The sequence below is a fragment of the Pristiophorus japonicus genome, chromosome 6 (genome assembly GCF_044704955.1).
Source record: "Pristiophorus japonicus isolate sPriJap1 chromosome 6, sPriJap1.hap1, whole genome shotgun sequence".
NCBI lineage: Eukaryota > Metazoa > Chordata > Chondrichthyes > Pristiophoridae > Pristiophorus > Pristiophorus japonicus.
In genome coordinates, this window is record NC_091982.1 from 251,222,555 (window position 1) to 251,247,047 (window position 24,493).

A 24,493-nucleotide genomic window follows, 5' to 3' on the forward strand; every position below is an offset into this window, starting at 1 on the left:
GCACTCCCTCACTACTGCCCCTCCGACAGTGCAGCATTCCCTCAGTACTGCCCCTCCGACAGTGCAGCACTCCCTCACTACTGCTCCTCCGACAGTGCAGCATTCCCTCAGTACTGCCCCTCCGACAGTGCAGCACTCCCTCAGTATTGCCCCTCCGACAGTGCAGTGCAGAGCTCCCTCAGTCATCACGGCTACTGGATGTCCCAAAGCGCTTTGCAGCCAATGAAGTACATTTGGAGTTAGTCACTGTTGCAATGTAGGAAACGCGGCAGCCAATTTGCACACAGCAAGCTCCCACAAACAGCAAAGTGATAATGACCAAATAATCTACGGTTTTTTGTTATGTTGATTGAGGGATAAATATTGGTCAGGACACCAGGTATAACTCCCCTGCTCTTCTTCAAAATAGTGCCATGGGATCTTTTACGTCCACCTGAGAGCAAATGGGGCCTCAGTTTAATGTCTCATCTCCGACAGTGCAGCACACTCTTTCTCAGCACTGCACTGGGAGTGTCAGCCTAGAGTTATGTGCTCAATCTCCAGAGTGGGACTTGAACCCATGACCTCCTGACTCCGAGGCGATGGTGCAAACAGAAAGGACAGAGGGATAGGTGAGATTAAGAGCAGCCATAAAGGGGAAGGCTGGTCAGAACAAATGACCCTTTCCCATTTCAAAATCCCCTCTACTCTGGTTGGTAGCCAGTCTGCAGAACCCACGCTGAGGGACAGTAAGAGAGCGTGTGGGGAAAGTGCAAGGCCGCAAACTAAAATGAACATTGTGGCATTGCCCAAAACACTGAGCACCCAAACTCAGCCATTGCTGCAAGTGCAGAGGTTGGGGCGTGGTGGCCCCAGAGCCAGGATTGAAGTCAAGAAAAACAGAATGAAGAACTAGATTGCAGGAGAGAGAGGGGGCAAGATTCACCTTCTGTAGATAGTTTGACCCCGGGGGAGGGGGGGCGGGGTCAGTTGGTATGAGTGCTTCATTCTGTCTCCATCAACAACAACTGCGATACATCACCTTAACATAGAAACATAGAAAATAGGTGCAGGAGTAGGCCATTCAGCCTTTCGAGACTGCATCACTATTCAATAAGATCATGGCTGATCATTCCCTCAGTACCCCTTTCCTCTCCATACCCCTTGATCCCTTTGGCCGTAAGGGCTATATCTAATTCCCTCTTGAATATATCCAACGAACTGGCATCAACAACTCTCTGCAGTAGAGAATTCTACAGGTTAACAACTCTGAGTGAAGAAATTTCTCCTCATCTCGGTGCTAAATGGCTTGTCCCTTATCCTTAGACAGTGTCCCCTGGTTCTGGACTTCCCCAACATCAGGAACATTCTTCCTGCATCTAACCTGTCCAGTCCCGTCAGAATGTTATATGTTTCTATGAGGTCCCCTCTCATTCTTCTAAACTCCAGTGAATACAGGCCCAGCCGATACAGTCTCTCCTCATATGTCAGTCCTGCCATCCCGGGAATCAGTATGGTGAACCTTCGCTGCACTCCCTCAATAGCAAGAACGTCCTTCCTCAGATTAGGAGACCAAAACTGAACACGATATTCCAGATGAGGCTTCACCAAGGCCCTGTGCAACTGCAGTAAGACCTCCCTGCTCCTATACTCAAATCCCCTAGCTATGAAGGCCAACAAGCCATTTGCCTTCTTCACCACCTGCTGTACCTGCATGCCAACTTTCAATGACTGATGTAACATGACACCCAGGTCTCGTTGCATCTCCCCTTTTCCTAATCTGTCACCATTCAGATAATATTCTGCCTTTGTGTTTTTGCCCCCAAAGTGGATAACCTCACATTTAGCCACATTATACTGCATCTGCCATGCATTTGCCCATTCACCTAACCTGTCCAAGTCACCCTGCAGTCTCTTAGCATCCTCCTCACAGCTCACACCGCCACCCAGCTTAGTGTCATCTGCAAACTTGGAGATATTACACTCAATTCCTTCATCTAAATCATTAATGTATATTGTAAATAGCTGGGGTCCCAGCACTGAGCCCTGCGGCACCCCACTAGCCACTGCCTGCCATTCTGAAAAGGACCCGTTTATCCCGACTCTCTGCTTCCTGTCTGCCAACCAGTTCTCTATCCACGTCAATACATTACCCCCAATACCATGTGCTTTAATTTTGCACATCAATCTCTTGTCAAAAGCCTTTTGAAAGTCCAAATACACCACATCCATTGGTTCTCCCTTGTCCACTCTACTAGTTACATTCTCAAAAAAATTCCATAACATTTGTCAAGCATGATTTCCCTTTCATAAATCCATGCTGACTTGGACCGATCCTGTCACTGCTTTCCCAATGCGCTGCTATTTCATTTTTAATAATTGATTCCAACATTTTCCCCACCAGATGTCAGGCTAACCGGTCTATAATTCCCCGTTTCTCTCTCCCTCCTTTCTTAAAAAGTAGTGCAACATTAGCTACCCTCCAGTCCAAAAGGAACTGATCCAGAGTCGATAGACTGTTGGAAAATGATAACCAATGCATCCACTATTTCTAGGGCCACTTCCTTAAGTACTCTGGGATGCAGAATATCAGGCCCTGGGGATTTATTGGCCTTCAATTCCATCAATTTCCCTAACACAATTTCCTGATTAATAAGGATTTCCTTTAGTTCCTCCTTCTCGCTAGACCCTTGGTCCCCTAGTATTTCTGGAAGGTTATTTGTATCTTCCTTAGTGAAGACAGAACCAAAAGTATTTGTTCAATTGGTCTGCCATTTCTTTGGTCCCCATTATAAATTCATCTGATTCTGAATGCAAGGGACCTATGTGTGTCTTCACTAATCTTTTTCTCTTCACATATCTATCGAAGCTTTTGCAGTCAGTTTTTATGTTCCCAGCAAGCTTCCTCTCGTACTCTATTTTCCCCCTCCTCTCATACTCTTTTCCCCCCTCCTAATCAAATCCTTTGTCTTCCTTCGCTGAATTCTAAATTTCTCCCAGTCCTTAGGTTTGCTGCTTTTTCTGGCCAATTTATATGCCTCATCCTTAATTTCCCTTGTTAGCCACGGTTGAGCCACCTCCCTGTTTTATTTTTACTCCAGACAGAGATGTACAATTGTTGAAGTTCATCCATGCGATCTTTAAATGTTTGTCATTGCCTATCCACCGTCAACCCTTTAAGTACCATTTGCCAGTCTATTCTAGCCAATTCACATTTCATACCATCGAAGTTACCTTTCCTTAAGTTCAGGATCCTAGTCTCTGAATTAACTGGGTCACTCTCCATCTTAATAAAGAATTCTGCCATATTATGGTCACTCTTCCCCAAGGATGGTATGTTGCCTCCCTGGTGCAAGGGTCAATGATGTCTCGGAGCGACTACAGGACCTTTTGGAGGGGGAGGGTGAACAGCCAGTTGTCGTGGTGCATTATAGGTACCAACGTTACAGGTAAAAAATGGGATGAGGTCCTACAAGCTGAATTTAGGGAGCTAGGAGTTAAATTAAAAAGTAGGACCTCAAAGGTAGTAATCTCAGGATTGCTACCAGTGTCACGTGCTAGTCAGCTCTCAGTCATTTAAAGCACAAATGTGAAGGCACAGAATGACCCAAGAGTCCTTCAATGGGTTATCATTTGCACCATTTATCGAGTTGTACAGATTGTGACTAATTTCCTAACACGACTCAGTCCCACGATTTCCTGGGTCAATGCTTCAAGACTGGTAACTATTATTAGCAAGCTGCCACAGCCCGGGTCTATTATTTCTCCCTGGGTGACTCATGTTACAGACACGCTGTTTGCCCAGTGCCCGCTCAGTGAGGAAGCGAGGCAGCGAAAATCTCTGCTTCCGCCGGGCTGTCTTTTGGAATAATTTCATCGATTTCGATTCTCATCAGGTTTTCAGGCTGTAATGTCTGTAAGCTTGAAATGCTTGTAGCTCCACACTGTGGATGTGGACGTATTGTGTAGTGCAATTGCAGAGTTAATCATTAACAGAACCAAGCAATTCCGAGACTTCCGAGAGAGCTGCCTGCCATGTTAGGAAGCTGTGTGTGCTGTGCTCTGTGAAGATATCACATTTGGCGACTGAGATGGGATTTTTCGGATGATTTAAAGCTTAATTTTTGTTGAAGGATTCAGCCAACCGACAGAGAGACTTTGGAAGTTTCTATCTTTGAAAAAAGCTACAAAAATCCGAGGTAAAATACAGCACATGGTGTGAACAGCTAGAGATTAAAATGGCTGGTATATTGGGATATTTGGGTGAATATAGACACGACCAGGAACGTTTTAAAGCGTATGTGGATTGGCTAGAAATGTATTTCATTGCAAATAACATAATCGAAGTTCCAGGCAATGCAGTCCAGAACCGTGCTCTGTTGAAATGTAAGAAAGCGATCTTATCGGAGGCAGGTCCAACATTAATACAAACCCTTGTAAATTTGCTTATGCCTGACAAGCCAAAGGACACAGCGCTGAAAGAGATTTTAACGAAGCTGGAGCAGCACTATAACCACAAACCATTAGAAATTGCTGAAAGCTATCGTTTCTGGATTCGGAATCAAAAGGCTGATGGAAGTATCTGATTACATCGTAGCATTAAAAAAGCTATTGATGCACTGTAATTTTGGAAACTTTCAAAACCAAGCATTACGGGATCGTTTTGTTTGTGGGGTGAAAAATGATGCGATCAGAAGGAAGTTATTGACGACGGATGACTTAACTTTTGAGATTGCTTGTCAGACAGCGAGGTCGATGGGCATGGCCGAACAATATTCCCGAGAATTAAATAATGATTACGGTCGTCAGTCAACCGAGGTTCAAAGTAAAAGACGGGCATGGCTGAAAGTCTCAGAAACTGGAAATTCTAACAGAGCGTCGAAGTCGTGCTATAGGTGCCTGGGACAACACATTGCTCAAAGTTGTCCATACGTGAAGGCAGAGTGTTTCTTCTGCAGAAAGACTGGGCATCTTGCGAAGGCATGCCGACTGAAGGGTAAACCAGTTTTCAAAGCTATGAGTCCAGCGTTCAAAGCTATGAGTAGAAATCCAAAGAGACTACATAGCATGGAAGAACAACAACAGGACGAGGAGATGTTAGAGTTACGCGTCATCTGGAGCACGAGGTTAACGGACAGCGATTTGGAAAGCATCAAAATCCACATAGATGTTGCGGGATTCAAGATACCAATGGAAATTGACACGGGTGCATCCGTGAGTGTAGTACCGGAGTCACTGTACCTCGACAAATTGCGTGATTTTCAACTGGAGAAATCTAAGATAGAGCTGCAAGGCTACTCGGGAGAGAAAATTCCTGTAGTAGGCTGTATCACCGTACCGGTGAAATATAAAGATCAATTTCAGAACTTGCCTCTAATAGTAGTGAAAGGGGACAAGTCTGCCTTATTAGGAAGAAATTGGTTGAGTTCACTGAAGCTGGATTGGAGTAAGATTTTCTGTGTGGAAGCGAGATTTTCATCAACGGATGAGGTAATCAAGAAGTATCTGAAGGTGTTCTGTGAAACGGGCAGTCCGATCCAAGGCTTCAAGGTGAGCGTCAGGGTACAGAAGGACGCTAGATCGGTTTACTACAAGCCACGTTCCGTACCATATGCACTCAAGGAGATAGTTGAGCAAGAACTCAAAAGACTAGAGACTGAGAACATTATTTGTAAGATAGATCGATGTAATTGGGCTACACCCATTGTTGTTGTACCTAAGTCTGATGGTGAGGTAAGATTGTATGGTGATTATAAAGTAACAGTAAACCAGGTTCTAGAGGTTAATGTCCCAAATACATTGCTGAATATAGATTTATTCACAACACTGACAGGTGGTCAGATCTTCTCAAAACTGGATCTTGCGAATGCCTACTTACAGCTTGAACGAGATGAGGAGTCCAAGTCATGTTTGACTATAAATACTCATCTAGGCCTATATCAATTTAATAGGCTACCGTTTGGAGTGTCTTCCACCCCTGCCATATTCCAAGAGGTGATGAACCAGATTTTGCAAGGTATTGAAGAGGTAGTATGTTATTTGGATGACATACTAATTTCAGCACCAAATAGGCAAATTCATAATAACATATTGAATGAAGTCCTCAAACGGCTAGAGAAGCACAGAGTACGAGTGTCTGCTCGTAAGTGTGAGTTATTTAAAAACTCAGTGGAGTACTTAGGGTACAGAGTAGACAAAGATGATTTACATCCAACCATGGAAAAATTGGATGCAATTAGAAATGCACCCACTCCCAGGAATGTCACTGAACTTCGTTCATTCTTGGGTCTTTTGAACTATTATGGGAAGTTCCTACCAAATTTGGCTACAGTATTACATCCACTGAATGAACTTTTGAAAAAACAGGTCCATTGGAAGTGGTCAAAAGAATGCAAAACAGCATTCAAGGACTGTAAAAGCATATTGGTAGAGAGCACGTTAGTTCACTATGACATATCTAAGGAAATTAAGCTAGCATGTGATGCCTCTCCGTATGGAGTTGGGGCAGTAATCTCTCATGTATTAAGTAGTGGGGAGGAGAGACCAATTGCTTTTGCTTCATGCACTCTCAGTGCCAGTGAGAGTAATTATGCGCAAATTGAAAGGGAAGCTTTGGCATTAATTTTTGGGGTCAAGAAGTTTCACAAATACTTGTATGGTCATAAGTTTACCATCGTTACGGACCATAAGCCCCTAACAGCAATCCTCCATCCAAAGTCCCCAGTTCCAACATTAGCTGCAGCCCGAATGCAGAGATGGGCTTTGATTTTGTCAGCATATACATATGATATTGAATACAGACGATCAGCTGATCACAGTAATGCTGATGCAATATCTAGATTGCCTTCCCCATCACAAGTTACACCCGATAGGGAAGAAGTGTTTTATTTTTCATACATTGATGAACTGCCAGTCACAGCTGAAGAGATTGGTAGAGCAACCAAACGTGACCCAGTGATGTCAAAGGTGTATGAGTATATTGCAAATGGATGGCCAAACCAGGTAACAGACAAAGATACACATCCATTCTTCATTCGTAGGAATGAATTATCAGTCGATAAAGATTGTATCATGTGGGGTGCAAGAGTGGTTATACCAAATAAAATTCAGGTGTAAATTATTAAGAGACCTTCATGACCAGCACCTGGGAATGTGCTTGACCAAGAGTTTTGCACGCAGTTATTTATGGTGGCCAGGTCTTGATAAAGATATAGAGTACATCGTAAGTCAGTGTACGACATGTCAGTCGGTAAGCAAGCAACCACCACCAGTACCATTACAGCCATGGAAATGGCCTCCCAGGGTGTGGCAAAGGCTACATATTGATTTTGCTGAGTTAGAAGGACAACAATTGTTCATTGTGATTGATAGCCATTCAAAGTGGGTGTTTCCAATGTGGAAAATAACAAGTAAAACATTGGACATTTTGCAAAAATTATTTTCTTCATTTGGCCTCTCTGAAGAGATTGTTTCGGATAATGGACCACAATTTCGTTCAGAAGAATTTGCACAATTCACAAGCCAAAATGGTGTGAAACACACCAAGGTTCCAACATACCATCCTGCTTCGAATGCTGCAGCAGAGCGCACTGTACAAATTGTAAAACATGCCCTCATAAAACAAATGTTAGATCCAAATACAAGGAAATGACAGTTGTCATTGGATCACAAATTGGCTAATTTTTTGATTACATATCAAAATACTCCTCATACAATTACTGGTAGAACACCAGCAGATGATAGCCATGAACCAGATTCTCGTTGTGAAAGCCAAATTTGGCACCGTCCGTAGAAGAGACACAATTAAGACAAAGAGAATCATGATAGAGGTAGAGTAAAAGAGAGAAGTGTGAAATTAAACCAGAAGGAGAGAGAGTGAAGAACCATCACCATAAATGGTTAAAGTGGTTACCAGGAAGAGTGGTGAAGATATGTAGTCCTCGCACATATTTGGTAAAGATGTTTGATAATGGACACGTTAGGTTTGTTCATATTTTACCTACAGACATTGAAGGAGTTGAAGGTGGGAATGATTCAATTATTTCTGACTCATCAGATAGTTTTAATATACCAGTAGCAAATCCTAAATCCAATGTACTGGAAACAAATCCAGGAGAGAATCAGAATGAAAGTCTGAGTCCGAGTCAGGAAAACAAAGAGCCTGAAGTTAGAGTGAGTTCAAATGAAAATTAAGGAAATTCAGCGGAGGAAAATGTTCCTCAGGATGAGCTTCAAATGAGTGTGAAATCGACACCAGGTTTGGGAGGTTCTGTTCGAGAGCGAAGGTATCCACTTCGAAACAGAAAACAAGTGGTAAAGTTAAATTTGTAAATATGGAAAAAAATAAGTCTATATCCTGTGTTATGTATAAACATGAAAGTTATGTATGATGGCTTCTTCATTAAGGAGGGAGAAGTGTAATGTCTGTAAGCTTGTAATGTTTGTAGCTCCACACTGTGGATGTGGACGTATTGTGTACTGCAAGTGCAGAGTTAATCATTAAACAGAACCAGGCAATTCCGGAGATTTCCGAGAGAGCTGCCTGCCATGTTAGGAAGCTGTGTGTGCTGTGCTCTGTGAATATATCACACAGGCCAATCAATGAGAAACAAGACAGGAAAAGCTGCTCCATGATTCGGGCCTGCTCAATGTCCACATGGCAAGCTGCACAGACAAGCTGCTCAAGGTGGCAGGCCAAATCTTCGGAGCGGGAGGGGGAGGAGACAGACGGGGGGGGGCGAGAGGGAGGGGACGAGAGGGCGAGAGGGAGGGGACGAGAGGGAGGGGGGAGGGAGAGGGAGGAGGAAGGGGAAGGATGAAGGGCAATGGAGAGGGGAGGGAGGGAGGGAGGGGGAGGAGCGGGGCTTGAGGGGGAGGGAACAAGAGGGAGGGAGGGGGCGGAGCAGGGCTTGAGGGGGAGGGAATGAGAGGGAGGGAGGAGGCAGAGGAGGGGGGGGAGGGGGAGAGAGATAGGAGCGAAGGGGGGGGGAGAGAGAGAGAGAGAGAGAGAGAGAGAGAGGGGAGGGAGGGGGGGGAAGGGGGGAAGGAGGGGAAGGGAGATGATGGGGAGGGGACGGGAGGGGGGAGGTAAAGGGGCGATGCTGCACATAATCTAGGTTTTATTAAAAGGTGCCTGTTGAAATGTATTTTTAAAGTTGCATTACACTGTTTTTTTTGTACTCTTTTTGCCATAAAACAACATGGAGTCCAGGCCCTGCTAGAAACTTCTGCAACAGACAGTCTATTTGCATAAACATGCTAACCCTGACTGAAATGGCTGTTAGCTGATTAATAGCCATCAGACAACATTAAGACAGTCCTGCTGAGATGAGTACCACATATTGTGCTCTCCTGAATTACCAGCCATCTCGGCCTTTTGGCTAAGATCAAGTGTACTGTTCTTATCAGTTTAATATCCCCTATGGGGACATGATATTGAATTGATTTTTGGACAGGGAGCTGGATCAGGGGCATGCCCCGTCCACTCCATGCACCGACCTGGTATTGCAATATTTCCAGGAACGGTGCAACTTCGCCTCTCTGCCTTTTGGCCTAAGATCAAACACATTGGTGCAAAGTGATCTTTGGCGTTAGAGTTGATCTGGAACGAAATTGGATTTAAAAAAAAAAATTTTTTTTTTTTAAAAACCAGTCATTATCTCTTGTACAGAACTCATCCATTAATGCAAGAAGCCAAGTACCTAATCAACCACTATGGAAATCATGGGCCCAAATAACTTGCCAGGAAACTGGACAATCCTAAAAACAATGCAAAGCCGGTAATAGCACATTATCACACCCTAATCGAGTTATTGCTGTCTGGTCCACCAAAATCACTTACAAAGGAGACATTTGAGAAAAATGTAAAGACAAGGATGTGGTAATCATTAATTCTTTATCTGTTTTCGCTGACTGCAAAGGCAGAACCAAAACTTGTTTTTTACTATATAAATACTTTGTGAAACTGTACTGTTAAGTCCTGACTCTAATGTACTGACTTACACAAGACACATGCTGAAGTCAAGGTCACTCAGGACCTGCACCGTTAATTCCAGCTCTCCAGTGCTGCACTTGCCTGAGACCTCCCTTTATATACCTCAGTGGGACAGGTATGGAATGTCTCCTGCAAGTGCACCCCTGGTGGTAAGGTATGCTTATTGTTACAGGTCATATCCAGTTACAGTCATGTATAGCATGGTAAGATAGTTATATACAGTAATGAGAGATACATGACATCACCCTCCCCCAAGGGCGTATTGCCTCTATAGATTCAATCTCTCAGGTGGTCTGCGCTCTCGCGTGGAGCGTCTTAGTTGTGGTTCAGTTGTTTGCCTTGGTGCCTGTGTTTCGTTCAGTGTGATTGCTGGTATCTCACCTGGGCTGTCTGTCCACCAGGTGTGGTGTGAGTTCCACGTTGTAAACATAGAAACATAGAAAATAGGTGCAGGAGTAGGCCATTCGGCCCTTCTAGCCTGCACCGCCATTCAATGAGTTCATGGCTGAACATTCAACTTCAGTACCCCATTCCTGCTTTCTCGCCATACCCCTTGATCCCCCTAGTAGTAAGGACCTCATCTAACTCCTTTTTGAATATATTTAGTGAATTGGCCTCAACAACTTTCTGTGGTAGAGAATTCCACAGGTTCACCACTCTCTGGGTGAAGAAGTTCCTCCGCATCTCGGTCCTAAATGGCTTACCCCTTATCCTTAGACTGTGACCTCTGGTTCTGGACTTCCCCAACATTGGGAACATTCTTCCTGCATCTAACCTGTCTAACCCCGTCAGAATTTTAAATGTTTCTATGAGGTCCCCTCTCATTCTTCTGAACTCCAGTGAATACAAGCCCAGTTGATCCAGTCTTTCTTGATAGGTCAGTCCCGCCATCCCGGGAATCAGTCTGGTGAACCTTCGCTGCACTCCCTCAATAGCAAGAATGTCCTTCCTCAGGTTAGGAGACCAAAACTGTACACAATACTCCAGGTGTGGCCTCACCAATGCCCTGTACAACTGTAGCAACACCTCCCTGCCCCTGTACTCAAATCCCCTTGCTATGAAGGCCAACATGCCATTTGCTTTCTTAACCGCCTGCTGCACCTGCATGCCAACCTTCAATGACTGATGTACCATGACACCCAGGTCTCTTTGCACCTCCCCTTTTCCTAATCTGTCACCATTCAGATAATAGTCTGTCTCTCTGTTTTTACCACCAAAGTGGATAACCTCACATTTATCCACATTATACTTCATCTGCCATGCATTTGCCCACTCACCTAACCTATCCAAGTCGCTCTGCAGCCTCACAGCATCCTCCTCGCAGCTCACACTGCCACCCAACTTAGTGTCATCCGCAAATTTGGAGATACTACATTTAATCCCCTCATCTAAATCATTAATGTACAATGTAAACAGCTGGGGCCCCAGCACAGAACCTTGCGGTACCCCACTAGTCACTGCCTGCCATTCTGAAAAGTACCCATTTACTCCTACTCTTTGCTTCCTGTCTGACAACCAGTTCTCAATCCATGTCAGTACACTACCCCCAATCCCATGTGCTCTAACTTTGCATATCAATCTCTTGTGTGGGACCTTGTCGAACGCCTTCTGAAAGTCCAAATATACCACATCAACTGGTTCTCCCTTATCCACTCTACTGGAAACATCCTCAAAAAATTCCAGAAGATTTGTCAAGCATGATTTCCCTTTCACAAATCCATGCTGACTTGGACCTATCATGTCACCTCTTTCCAAATGCACTGCTATGACATCCTTAATAATTGATTCCATCATTTTACCCACTACCGATGTCAGGCTGACCGGTCTATAATTCCCTGCTTTCTCTCTCCCTCCTTTTTTAAAAAGTGGGGTTACATTGGCTACCCTCCACTCCATAGGAACTGATCCAGAGTCAATGGAATGTTGGAAAATGACTGTCAACGCATCCACTATTTCCAAGGCCACCTCCTTAAGTACTCTGGGATGCAGTCCATCAGGCCCTGGGGATTTATCGGCCTTCAATCCCATCAATTTCCCCAACACAATTTCCCGGCTAATAAGGATTTCCCTCAGTTCCTCCTCCTTACTAGACCCCCCGACCCCTTTTATAACCGGAAGGTTGTTCGTGTCCTCCTTCGTGAATACCGAACCAAAGTACTTGTTCAATTGGTCCGCCATTTCTTTGTTCCTCGTTATGACTTCCCCCGATTCTGACTGCAGGGGACCTACGTTTGTCTTTACTAACCTTTTTCTCTTTACATATCTATAGAAACTTTTGCAATCCGTCTTAATGTTCCCTGCAAGCTTCTTCTCATACTCCATTTTTCCTGCCCTAATCAAACCCTTTGTCCTCCTCTGCTGAGTTCTAAATTTCTCCCAGTCCCCAGGTTCGCTGCTATTTCTGGCCAATTTGTATGCCACTTCCTTGGCTTTAATACTATCCCTGATTTCCCTTGATAGCCACGGTTGAGCCACCTTCCCTTTTTTATTTTTATGCCAGACAGGAATGTACAATTGTTGTAGTTCATCCATGCGGTCTCTAAATGTCTGCCATTGCCTATCCACAGTCAACCCCTTAAGTATCATTCTCCAATCCATCCCAGCCAATTCACGCCTTATACCTTCAAAGTTAGCCTTCTTTAAGTTCTGGACCATGGTCTCTGAATTAACTGTTTCATTCTCCATCCCAATGCAGAATTCCACCATATTATGGTCACTCTTCCCCAAGAGGCCTCGCACAACGAGATTGCTAATTAATCCTCTCTCATTACATAACACCCAGTCTAAGATGGCCTCCCCCCTAGTTGGTTCCTCGACATATTGGTCTAAAAAACCATCCCTTATGCACTCCAGAAAATCCTCCTCCACCGTATTGCTTCCAGTTTGGTTAGCCCAATCTATGTGCATATTAAAGTCACCTATTATAACTGCTGCACCTTGATTGCACGCACCCCTAATTTCCTGTTTGATGCCCTCCCCAACATCACTACTACTGTTTGGAGGTCTGTACACAACTCCCACTAACGTTTTTTGCCCTTTGGTGTTCTGCAGCTCTACCCATATAGATTCCACATCATCCAAGCTAATGTCCTTCCTAACTATTGCCTTAATCTCCTCCTTAACCAGCAATGCTACCCCACCTCCTTTTCCTTTTATTCTATCCTTCCTGAATGTTGAATACCCCTGGATGTTGAGTTCCCAGCCCTGATCATCCTGGAGCCACGTCTCCGTAATCCCAATCACATCATATTTGTTAACATCTATTTGCACAGTTAATTCATCCACCTTATTGCGGATACTCCTTGCATTAAGACACAAAGCCTTTAGGCTTGTTTTTTTAACACCCTCTGTCCTTTTAGAATTTTGCTGTACAATGGCCCTTTTTGTTCTTTGCCTTGGGTTTCTCTGCCCTCCAATTTTCCTCATCTCCTTTCTGTCTTTTGCTTTTGCCTCCTTTTTGTTTCCCTCTGTCTCCCTGCATTGGTTCCCATCCCCCTGCCATATTAGTTTAACTCCTCCCCAACAGCACTAGCAAACACTCCCCCGAGGACATTGGTTCCGATTCTGCCGAGGTGCAGACCGTCCGGATTGTACTGGTCCCACCTCCCCCAGAACCGGTTCCAATGCCCCAGGAATTTGAATCCCTCCCTGCTGCACCATTGCTCAAGCCACGTATTCATCTGAGCTATCCTGCGATTCCTACTCTGACTAGCACGTGGCACTGGTAGCAATCCCGAGATTACTACTTTTGAGGTCCTACTTTTTAATTTAGCTCCTAGCTCCTTAAATTCATTTCGTAGGAACTCATCCCTTTTTTTACCTATGTCATTTGTACCAACGTGCACCACGACAACTGGCTGTTCTCCCTCCCTTTTTAGAATGTCCTGCACCCGCTCAGAGACATCCTTGACCCTTGCACCAGGGAGGCAACATACCATCCTGGAGTCTCGGTTGCGGCCGCAGAAACGCCTATCTATTCCCCTTACAATTGAATCCCCTATCACTATCGCTCGCCCACTCTTTTTCCTGCCCTCCTGTGCAACAGAGCCAGCCACGGTGCCATGAACTTGGCTGCTGCTGCCCGCTCCTGATGAGTCATCCCCCTCAACAGCACTCAAAGCAGTGTATCTGTTTTGCAGTGGGATGACCACAGGGGACCCCTGCACTACCTTCCTTGCACTACTCTTCCTGCTGGTCTTCCATTCCCTCGCTGGCAGTGGACCCTTCTCCTGCGGTAAGACCAACTCGCTACACGTGATACTCACGTCATTCTCAGCATCGTGGATGCTCCAGAGTGAATCCACCTTCAGCTCCAACTCCACAACGCGGACCGTCAGTAGCCGGAGGTGGACACACTTCCCGCACATGTAGTCGTCAGGGACACTGGTGTTGTCCCCGTGTTCCCACATGGTACAGGAGGAGCATATCACGTGACCGAGCTGTCCTGCCATGACTTAACCCTTAGATACACTTAAATTGCCGACAACAATGTTAAAAGTTACTGACTAATAAAGAAAAAGAAAAACTACTCACCAATCAGCAGCCAATCACTTACCACGTTGGCTGTGACGTCACCTTTTGATTTCTTTCTACTTCTTTTTTGACTTCTCTCAGCTGGAGCTGCACAAGTACGCCTCTCTCGACTCCCGCCTCTCTCGACGCTCCCCGGACTGCTGAGCCTTTTATAGGCCGCTGCCTCTCTCGACTCCCGCCTCTCTCGACGCTCCCCGGACTGCTGAGCCTTTTATAGGCCGCTGCCTCTCTCGACGCTCCCCGGACTGCTGAGCCTTTTATAGGCCGCTGCCTCTCTCGACGCTCCCCGGACTGCTGAGCCTTTTATAGGCCGCTGCCTCTCTCGACTCCCGCCTCTCGCGACGCTCCCCGGACTGCTGAGCCTTTTATAGGCCGCTGCCTCTCTCGACGCTCCCCGGACTGCTGAGCCTTTTATAGGCCGCTGCCTCTCTCGACTCCCGCGTCTCTCGACGCTCCCCGGACTGCTGAGCCTTTTATAGGCCGCTGCCTCTCTCGACTCCCGCGTCTCTCGACGCTCCCCGGACTGCTGAGCCTTTTATAGGCCGCTGTCTCTCTCGACTCCCGCGTCTCTCGACGCTCCCCGGACTGCTGAGTCTTTTATAGGCCGCTGCCTCTCTCGACTCCCGCCTCTGCCTCTGGTTCTTCAGTGTTATCAGTGAATCTACTTTTTACTTGGTCTACATGTCTCCGGCAGGTTTGGCCATTGTCCATTTGTACAACCAGTAGTCTGTTTCCCTCTTTGTCTGTTACTGTCCCTGCAAGCCATTTGGGACCCCGGCCATACTTTAGCACAAACACTTTGTCCCCTATCTCATTCCACCTCCTCCTCGAATTTTGGTCATGGTACTCAGTTAGCTTTTGACACTTAGCCTCAACAATTTCATGCATGTCTGGGAGGATTAACGAGAGCCTGATCTTTAAGGTTCATTTCATCAATAGTTGCACAGTGGGAACCCCAGTCAACGAATGCGGACGAGATCGGTATGCCAGCAGCAGTCGCGACAGGCGGCTCTGCAGCGTGGGACCTTCTGAGCATGCCTTGTTTAATGATCTGCACTGCTCGCTCCGCCTGGCCATTGGAGACCGGCTTGAAAGGTGCTGTCTTAATGTGATTTACACCGTGGTCAACTATAAAATCGTGAAAATCTGCGCTGGTGAAACACGGACCATTATCACTGACCAATATGTCAGGAATGCCATGTGTTGCAAACATGATTCTAAGGCTCTCCACAGTGGTGGAGGTGGTGCTCGAGTTTAAAATGGTGTGCTCGATCCATTTTGAAAATACATCGACGACTATGAGGAACATTTTGCCCATGAATGGGCCCGCATAGTCTACATGCACCTGCGACCACGGTTTGGTGGGCCAGGGCCAGGAGCTTAGGGGGGCTTCCCTGGGGGCATTACTGAGTTGGGCACAAATGGTGCACCGACGGACGCAGAGCTCCAAGTCCGCGTCAATGCCAGGCCACCAGACATGAGATCTGGCTATGGCCTTCATACGGACGATCCCCGGGTGCTCGCGATGGAGCTCCTGGACAAACGCCTCCCTGCCTCGTAAGGGCATAACTATTTGGCTGCCCCACATCAGGCAGTCTGCCTGTAGTGAGAGTTCATGCATGTGCCTATGGAAGGGTTTGACCTCCTCGGGGCAGGCATCGCGAGCCTCTGCCCAGTCACCGGTTAAAACGCATCTTTTAACTAGAGATAACGTGGGGTCGCTGATCATCCAGGCTCTGATTTGGCGAGCCGTCATGGGCGAACCTGTGGATTCAAAGGCATTGATTGCCATGACCATCTCACAGTCCTGTTCTGTGGTCGCCAGGGGTAGCCTGCTAAGCGCGTCGGCACAGTTGTCTGTGCCTGGTCTGTGCCTTATCATGTAGTCATAAGTGCCCACCTATGAATGCGCGCCGAGGCGTTGGCGTTGATTGCCTTGAAATCTGATAGTAGGGACGTGAGGGGTTTGTGGTCGGTTTCTAATGCAAACTTGGCCCAGAAAAGGTATTGGTGCATTTTTTTTGACACCATGCACACACGCGAGCGCCTCTTCTCAACCATACTATACCCGCGCTCCGCCCGCGAAAGTGACCTGGAGGCATAAGCAACAGGCTGTAATTTACCCACATGATTTATGTGCTGTAAAATGCACCCGACCCCGTACGCTGACGCATCAAACATAAGGACTAACTTTTTACCTGGGTCAAAAAAGGCTAAAACACTCTCAGAAACATAGAAACATAGAAACATAGAAAATAGGTGCAGGAGCAGGCCATTCAGCTCTTCTAGCCTGCACCGCCATTCAATGAGTTCATGGCTGAACATGAAACTTCAGTACCCACTTCCTGCTTTCTCGCCATACCCCTTGATCCCCCGAGTAGTAAGGACTTCATCTAACTCCCTTTTGAATATATTTAGTGAATTGGCCTCAACTACTTTCTGTGGTAGAGAATTCCACAGGTTCACCACTCTCTGGGTGAAGAAGTTTCTCCTCATCTCGGTCCTAAATGGCTTACCCCTTATCCTTAGACTGTGACCCCTGGTTCTGGACTTCCCCAACATTGGGAACATTCTTCCTGCATCCAACCTGTCCAAACCCGTCAGAATTTTAAACGTTTCTATGAGGTCCCCTCTCACTCTTCTGAACTCCAGTGAATACAAGCCCAGTTGATCCAGTCTTTCTTGATAGGTCAGTCCGACCATCCCGGGAATCAGTCTGGTGAATCTTCGCTGCACTCCCTCAATAGCAAGAACGTCCTTCCTCAAGTTAGGAGACCAAAACTGTACACAATACTCCAGGTGTGGCCTCACCAAGGCCCTATACAACTGTAGCAACACCTCCCTGCCCCTGTACTCAAATCCCCTCGCTATGAAGGCCAACATGCCATTTGCTTTCTTAACCGCCTGCTGTACCTGCATGCCAACCTTCAATGACTGATGTACCATGACACCCAGGTCTCGCTGCACCTACCCCCTTCCTAATCTGTCACCATTCAGATAATAGTCTGTCTCTCTGTTTTTACCACCAAAGTGGATAACCTCACATTTATCCACATTATACTTCATCTGCCACCCATTTGCCCACTCACCTAACCTATCCAAGTCACTCTGCAGCCTCATAGCATCCTCCTCGCAGCTCACACTGCCACCCAACTTAGTGTCATCCGCAAATTTGGAGATACTACATTTAATCCCCTCGTCTAAATCATTAATGTACAATGTAAACAGCTGGGGCCCCAGCACAGAACCTTGCGATACCCCACTAGTCACTGCCTGCCATTCTGAAAAGTCCCCATTTACTCCTACTCTTTGCTTCCTGTCTGACAACCAGTTCTCAATTCACGTCAGCACACTACCCCCAATCCCATGTGCTTTAGCTTTGCACATTAATCTCCTGTGTGGGACCTTGTCGAAAGCCTTCTGAAAGTCCAAATATACCACATCAACTGGTTCTCCTTTGTCCACTTTACTGGAAACATCCTCAAAAAATTCCAGAAGATTTGTCAAGCATGATCTCCCTTTCACAAATCCATGCTGACTTGGACCTATCATGTCACCATTTTCCAAATGCGCTGCTATGACATCCTTAATAATTGATTCCATCATTTTACCCACTACTGAGGTCAGGCTGACCGGTCTATAATTCCCTGCTTTCTCTCTCCCTCCTTTTTTAAAAAGTGGGGTTACATTGGCTACCCTCCACTCCATAGGAACTGATCCAGAGTCAATGGAATGTTGGAAAATGACTGTCAATGCATCCGCTATTTCCAAGGCCACCTCCTTAAGTACTCTGGGATGCAGTCCATCAGGCCCTGGGGATTTATCGGCCTTCAATCCCATCAATTTCCCCAACACAATTTCCCGACTAATAAAGATTTCCCTCAGTTCCTCCTCCTTACTAGACCCTCTGACCCCTTTTATATCCGGAAGGTTGTTTGTGTCCTCCTTAGTGAATACTGAACCAAAGTACTTGTTCAATTGGTCTGCCATTTCTTTGTTCCCCATTATGACTTCCCCTGATTCTGACTGCAGGGGACCTACGTTTGTCTTTACTAACCTTTTTCTCTTTACATACCTATAGAAACTTTTGCAATCCGCCTTAATGTTCCCTGCAAGCTTCTTCTCGTACTCCATTTTCCCTGCCCTAATCAAACCCTTTGTCCTCCTCTGCTGAGTTCTAAATTTCTCCCAGTCCCCAGGTTCGCTGCTATTTCTGGCCAATTTGTATGCCACTTCCTTGGCTTTAATACTATCCCTGATTTCCCTAGATAGCCACGGTTGAGCCACCTTCCCTTTTTTATTTTTACGCCAGACAGGAATGTACAATTGTTGTAATTCATCCATGCGGTCTCTAAATGTCTGCCATTGCCCATCCACAGTCAACCCCTTAAGTATCATTCGCCAATCTATCTTAGCCAATTCACGCCTCATACCTTCAAAGTTACCCTTCTTTAAGTTCTGGATCATGGTCTCTGAATTAACTGTTTCATTCTCCATATAAGGTTGTGTGCCTTATTGAAGGCGCGTTCTTGGGCGTCCCCCCAAAACCAATCACACCCCTTTCTGAGTAGCACATGGAGAGGCTCCAGCAGCGTGCTCAAGTTCTGCATAAAGTTCCCAACGTAATTGAGTAGCCCGAGAAAGGCGCGCAGTTCCGAGACATTCCGGGGCCTGGGTGCCAGGCGAATCGCTTCGGTTTTGGATTCGGTTGGGCGGATTTCATCAGCGGCAATCCTTCTGCCCAAAATTTCAACCTCAGTCGCGCGAAACAAACACTTGGATTTCTTAGCTCTTAGGCCTACCCGATCCAATCGACTTAGTACCTCAAGATTGCGGAGATGAGAGTCGGTGTCCCTGCCAGTGATGAGTATATCATCTTGAAACACAACTGTCCCCGGGATGGACTTGAGCAGACTCTCCTCTCCATGGAATATAGCAGCTGCCGATCTGATGCCGAATGGGCATCGATTGTACACAAAAAGGCCTCAATGTGTGTTGATGGTGATGAGTAGCTTAGACTCTTGTCAGTTCTTGTCAGTAAACGCAGATGTGAGGTCAAGTTTCGAGAAAAGTTTTCCTCCAGCCAACGTGGCAAATAGGTCCTCCGCTCTGGGCAGCGGGTATTGGTCCTGTAGGGAGACTCTGTTTACGGTAGACTTGCAATCCTTGCAGATTTGCACGGATCCATCAGGCTTCATGACGGGGACGATGGGGCTTGCCCAGTCGCTGAATTCCACGGGAGAAATTATGTCTTCCCGCAGAAGCCGGTCCAGTTCGTTTTCAATCTTTTCCCTCATCACATAAGGCACAGCTCTAGCCTTGTGATGTTCAAAACGGCTTAGAACTGTTGAGCAGGAGTTCCGTTCCTCTGACGACATGGCGTGAACATCATCACATTTCCAATTAAGTTCTGCTAACCAGCTTCTCCCCAACAGGTTTGGGAGATCCCCAGGGACAATCCACAGGAAAAGTCGGTGCACCATCCCTTTGTGTGTGACTGAGAGCATGGCGCTGCCAAGGACTGGGACGATTTCTTTAGTATAGGTCCTTAGTTTGGTGTCGATCTTTGTGAGTTTTGGTCTGTTGCTTTTGTGCGGCCACAGCTGTTCAAATTGTTGAACGTTCATGAGGGATTGACTGGCCCCCCTGTCCAGTTCCATGTTGATGGGTATCCTGTTGAGTAGAACCCTATCATAATTGGAGGCGTCTTGGTGTAAGAACAGTGGACATTGATCCTGTTGACCCGCTGTACCTCGGCGTCCCGTGCACTGTTCCAACCGTCTTCTGATCCGCTTTTCGACCCTTCCGATTCGTATACCAGCCGAGTTGCTGTTTTTCTGCACATGCGAGCCAGATGCCCTGTGTCGTTGCAGTTTCTGCAAACGGCATGCTGAAATTGACACACCCTGGTTGAGTGCCTTCCCCCACATCTCCAACACAGACCGTTTCCATTGTTTCCGAAGGATGAGCTGCGTCTGGCTGATCTCCCTTGAGCTTCTCTCAATCTGTTGTTGATTGCTCGCATTGTGGGTTGATGAGGTGTGATCGGCCGTTCATGTGGCCCTTGATTTTGATGGCTTCTGGCACCACCGTCGGCTGTTGAAGGCCTGCTCTCCTGCCTTTGTCTGTGTGTGGGGGTAGCGGTTTGTTTCACAATGTGAACACCTTGTTCCGATGCCTCGTTGGTTGTCGTACCCGAAGTATAGATCAGCCTCATTTCTTCTTCGCCTGCCAAGAACATCTGTGCGACCAGTGCTGCTGCCTCTGGAGTCAAGTTCTTAGTCTCTATAAGCTTTTGAAATATGCCTGCGTGGCCTATTCCTTCAATAAAAAAGTCTCTCAGTACTTCTCTCCTTAGTTCATTGGGGAACTCACATGAACTAGCCAGCCGCCGAAGTTCCGCCACGAAGTCGGGTATGCTTTGACCCACACAGCGTCTGTAGTTGTAGAACCTGTGTCTGGCCATGTGTAGGCTGCTCACTGGCTTCAGGTGGTCTCTCACCAGTGTGCTTAACTCCTCAAACGACTTGCTTGCTGGTTTCTTGGGTGCCAGCAGGTCTTTCATTAAAGCGTGTTTTTGAGCCACAGCTGGTCAAGAGATGGGCTCTTCTCTTGTCTGCCTTATCGTTGCCCAGCCAGTCTTTGGTTACAAAGCTTTGCTGGAGCCTTTCTTTAAAGTCATCCCAATTGTCTCCAGCAATGTATTTCTCATCTGAGCTGTTGGTAGCCATTCTGTGGATTCTGTGATCCCGTAACTCGTCGCCACTGTCAAGTCCTGACTCTAATGTACTGACTTACACGAGACACATGCTGAAGTCAAGGTCACTCAGGACCTGCACCTTTAATTCACAGCTCTCCAGTGCTGCACTTGCCTGAGACCTCCCTTTATATACCTCAGTGGGACAGGTATGGAGTGTCTCCTGCAAGTGCATCCCTGGTGGTAAGGTATGCTTATTGTTCCAGGTCATATCCAGTTACAGTCATGTATAGCATGGTAAGATAGTTATATACAGTAATGTGAGATACATGACATGTACCATATTGGGAGTCGTCGCTTAGCCTTTGACTGTGACTCTTCCTTGCTGCAAGTAAAAATTAAAGGAACATCTCCCGGAGCTGATTGTGTTAGAGTCATGTATTGAGAGTCAAGATTTCGACACACTCCACAATTACAAATGCTTTCTGCATTTTATACCGGTATTACAAACAAACTACACTTATCACCATTGTAAGCAGGGCCAATACTGCTCACTCAGGAACGGGAGCACAGTGCTCATGTTACTGGATGAGTAATCCTGAGGCTTGGACTAATGATCCAGAGGCACGAGTTCAAATTCCACCACGGCAGCTGGGGAATTTAAATTCAATTAATTAAATCTGGAAGTTCAAAGCTAGTGTCAGTAATGGTAGCCATGAAACTACCGGATTGTCGTAAAAACCTAACTGGTTCTCCAATGTCCTTCAGGGAAGGAAATCTGCCGTCCTTACCCGGTCTGGCCTATATGTAAACTTCAGTCCCACACCCACGTAGTTCACTCCTAACTGCCCCCTGAAGTGGACACTCTGTCCTAACAAGAAACACCTGCTAGAACGGACTGCAGAGGTTCAAGCGGACGGCTCACAACACCTTCTCAAGGCCAATAAATGCTGGCCGTGCCAGTGACACCCACATCCACATGAAATGAATAAATTTAAAAAGCTCACCCCTGCCAAGAGATGCAGTTATTGGTACGGTGAATCCCATACTGAACGATTGGCTACCGAATATCAAACATGAGCCTGACCTGTGTCCAGAACTAGGTGTCACAGACTCAGGATGAGGGGTAGGCCATTTAAGACAGGGATGAGGAGGAATTTTCAGGCCCTCGAGCCTGCTTTGCCATTCAATAAGACCATGGCTGATCATCAACCTCAACACTTTCCCGCCCGATCTCCATATCCCTCGACTCCCCTGGACCCCAAAAGTCTGCTATCTCTGCCTTAAACACATTCAATGACCCAGCCTCCACAGCTCTCTGGCGTAGAGAATTACAAAGATTCAGAAGAAATTCCTCCTCATCTCCGTCTTAAATGGGCGACTCCTTATTCTGAAACTATGCCCCCTAGTTCTAGATTTCCCCACGAGGGGAAACATCCTCTCTGCATCTACCCTGTCAAGCCCCCTCATTATCTTATATGTTTCAATAAGATCACCTCTCATTCTTATAAACTACAATGGGTATAGGCCCAACCTGTCTTAAAGACAATCCCTTCATCCCTGGAATCAACCTCGTGAACCTTCTCTGAACTGCCTCCTATGCAAGTATATCCTTCCTTAAATACGGAGACCAAAACTGTACACAGTACTCTAGGTGTGGCCTCACCAATACCCTGTACAGTTGCAGCAGGACTTCTCTGCTTTTATACTCCATCCCATTTGCAATAAAAGCGGAAAGGCAGATAGGCAGAGCAACCTGCCCCTTTCCACAGGAGTAAATCATTTAGTTAAACAGGCCCCGAAACAGGCCTTTATTTCCACAGCCACAGAGTGATGCTATAACCCGTAGCACAAGTACCATAACTGCGTAGGTTCCAACAAAGATATGCCAGTACAATTACAGACTTACGACACAGATGCCTCAGCTTCCAATTGGTACGTAGTCCGAACATTCAGGAACAACTTTAAAGTCTTCTACAATACTGTGAAAAACTAAACAATAAACTACAGGAACCGTTTTTGTCCCCTCCCATGGCAGCTGACGCAGACACCCTGAAGCAGGGCACATAGATTGATACCTAGTTTAAAGACCGAGTTACCAGACCTGGCTCAGACAGCTGGGGCTTTTTACTCTAGAAAAGCGTAGACTTTGAGGAGCTTTGATTGAGGTCTTGCTACAGAAATGCAAGTTCTTCTTTGTCTTCAAAATAATGAAGTTGAGTAGATTGGGCCTATACTCTCTGGAGTTGAGAAGAATGAGAGGTGATCTCATTGAACCGTGTAAAATTCTTAGCATCTATTCTGTCAAGCCCTCTAAGAGGTTGTTTCCCCCTGGCTGGGAGTCTAGAACCAGGGGGCACAGTCTCAGGATAAGGGGTCGGCCATTTAGGACTGAGATGAGGAGGAATTTCTTCACTCAGAGGGTTGTGAATCTTTTGAATTCTCTGCCTCAGAGGGCTGTGGAAGCTCAGGTCATTGAGTATATACAGGACTGAGACCGATAGATTTTTGGATATTAAGGGAATCAAAGAATTATTGGGATCGGGCGGTAAAGTGGAGTTGAAGTCAAAGATCAGCCATGATCTCACTGAATGGCAGAGCAGGCTCGAGGGGCCGAATGGTCTACTCCTGCTCCTAATTCTTATGTTCTTATGAAAGGATTAGATTTAGCCCATGTGGAAAGGATTTTTGAATTGGACAGGTTAGGGACAACCAGGGAACGAGTGTGAATTACATAAATATAGAACAAGGTTAGATGTCAGGCAGTGCTGATCACAGGAGTTGTGGATCTATTAAACAAGTTGTCGTCTGGAGCAGTTGAGTGTGGACTTGCTGCAAACATTCAAAACTGAGCTGGACCACCTTCCGAGTGGCCAACACCACACTGTGGAGAAGACAGATGGGTACAGAGGGTGATGGATCTCCCAGTTACCATAGTCTTTTGGAACCTAGTTGATCACCTTTTCCACGAACTACTTAATCGTTGTGCTGATGGTACATCCATGATGATGTTAGATGGGGAACTTTCGGGCACTGCCCCAGCCCCAGGATTGGCGACATAGGTCCAAGTGAGGACACGGTCTTGCTTGGTGGGGAACTTGGAAGTAATGGTGTTCGCATGACATTGCTGCCATTGTCCTCCTCGGTCTCAGGAAAGGAAGTAACCTTGGTGAGTTGCTGCAGTGTCTTGTGAACATCGTACAGACTCCAGCACAGTGAGTCAGCGGGAGGGTGGAAATTAAGGTTAGTGGCAGAGGCATCAGTCAAGCAACTGATTTGTCCTGGATAGT

General features: G+C 46.4%; 1 protein-coding gene and 1 pseudogene across 2 annotated transcripts in view; one reads left to right on the top strand and one right to left on the bottom strand.

Annotated features, from left to right (window-relative positions):
• Positions 1-24,493, bottom strand: part of tp63 (tumor protein p63) — a 384,611-nt gene that overhangs the window by 182,591 nt on the left and 177,527 nt on the right. The window lies entirely within an intron of this gene.
• Positions 9,339-9,514, top strand: LOC139266526 (U2 spliceosomal RNA; annotated as a pseudogene).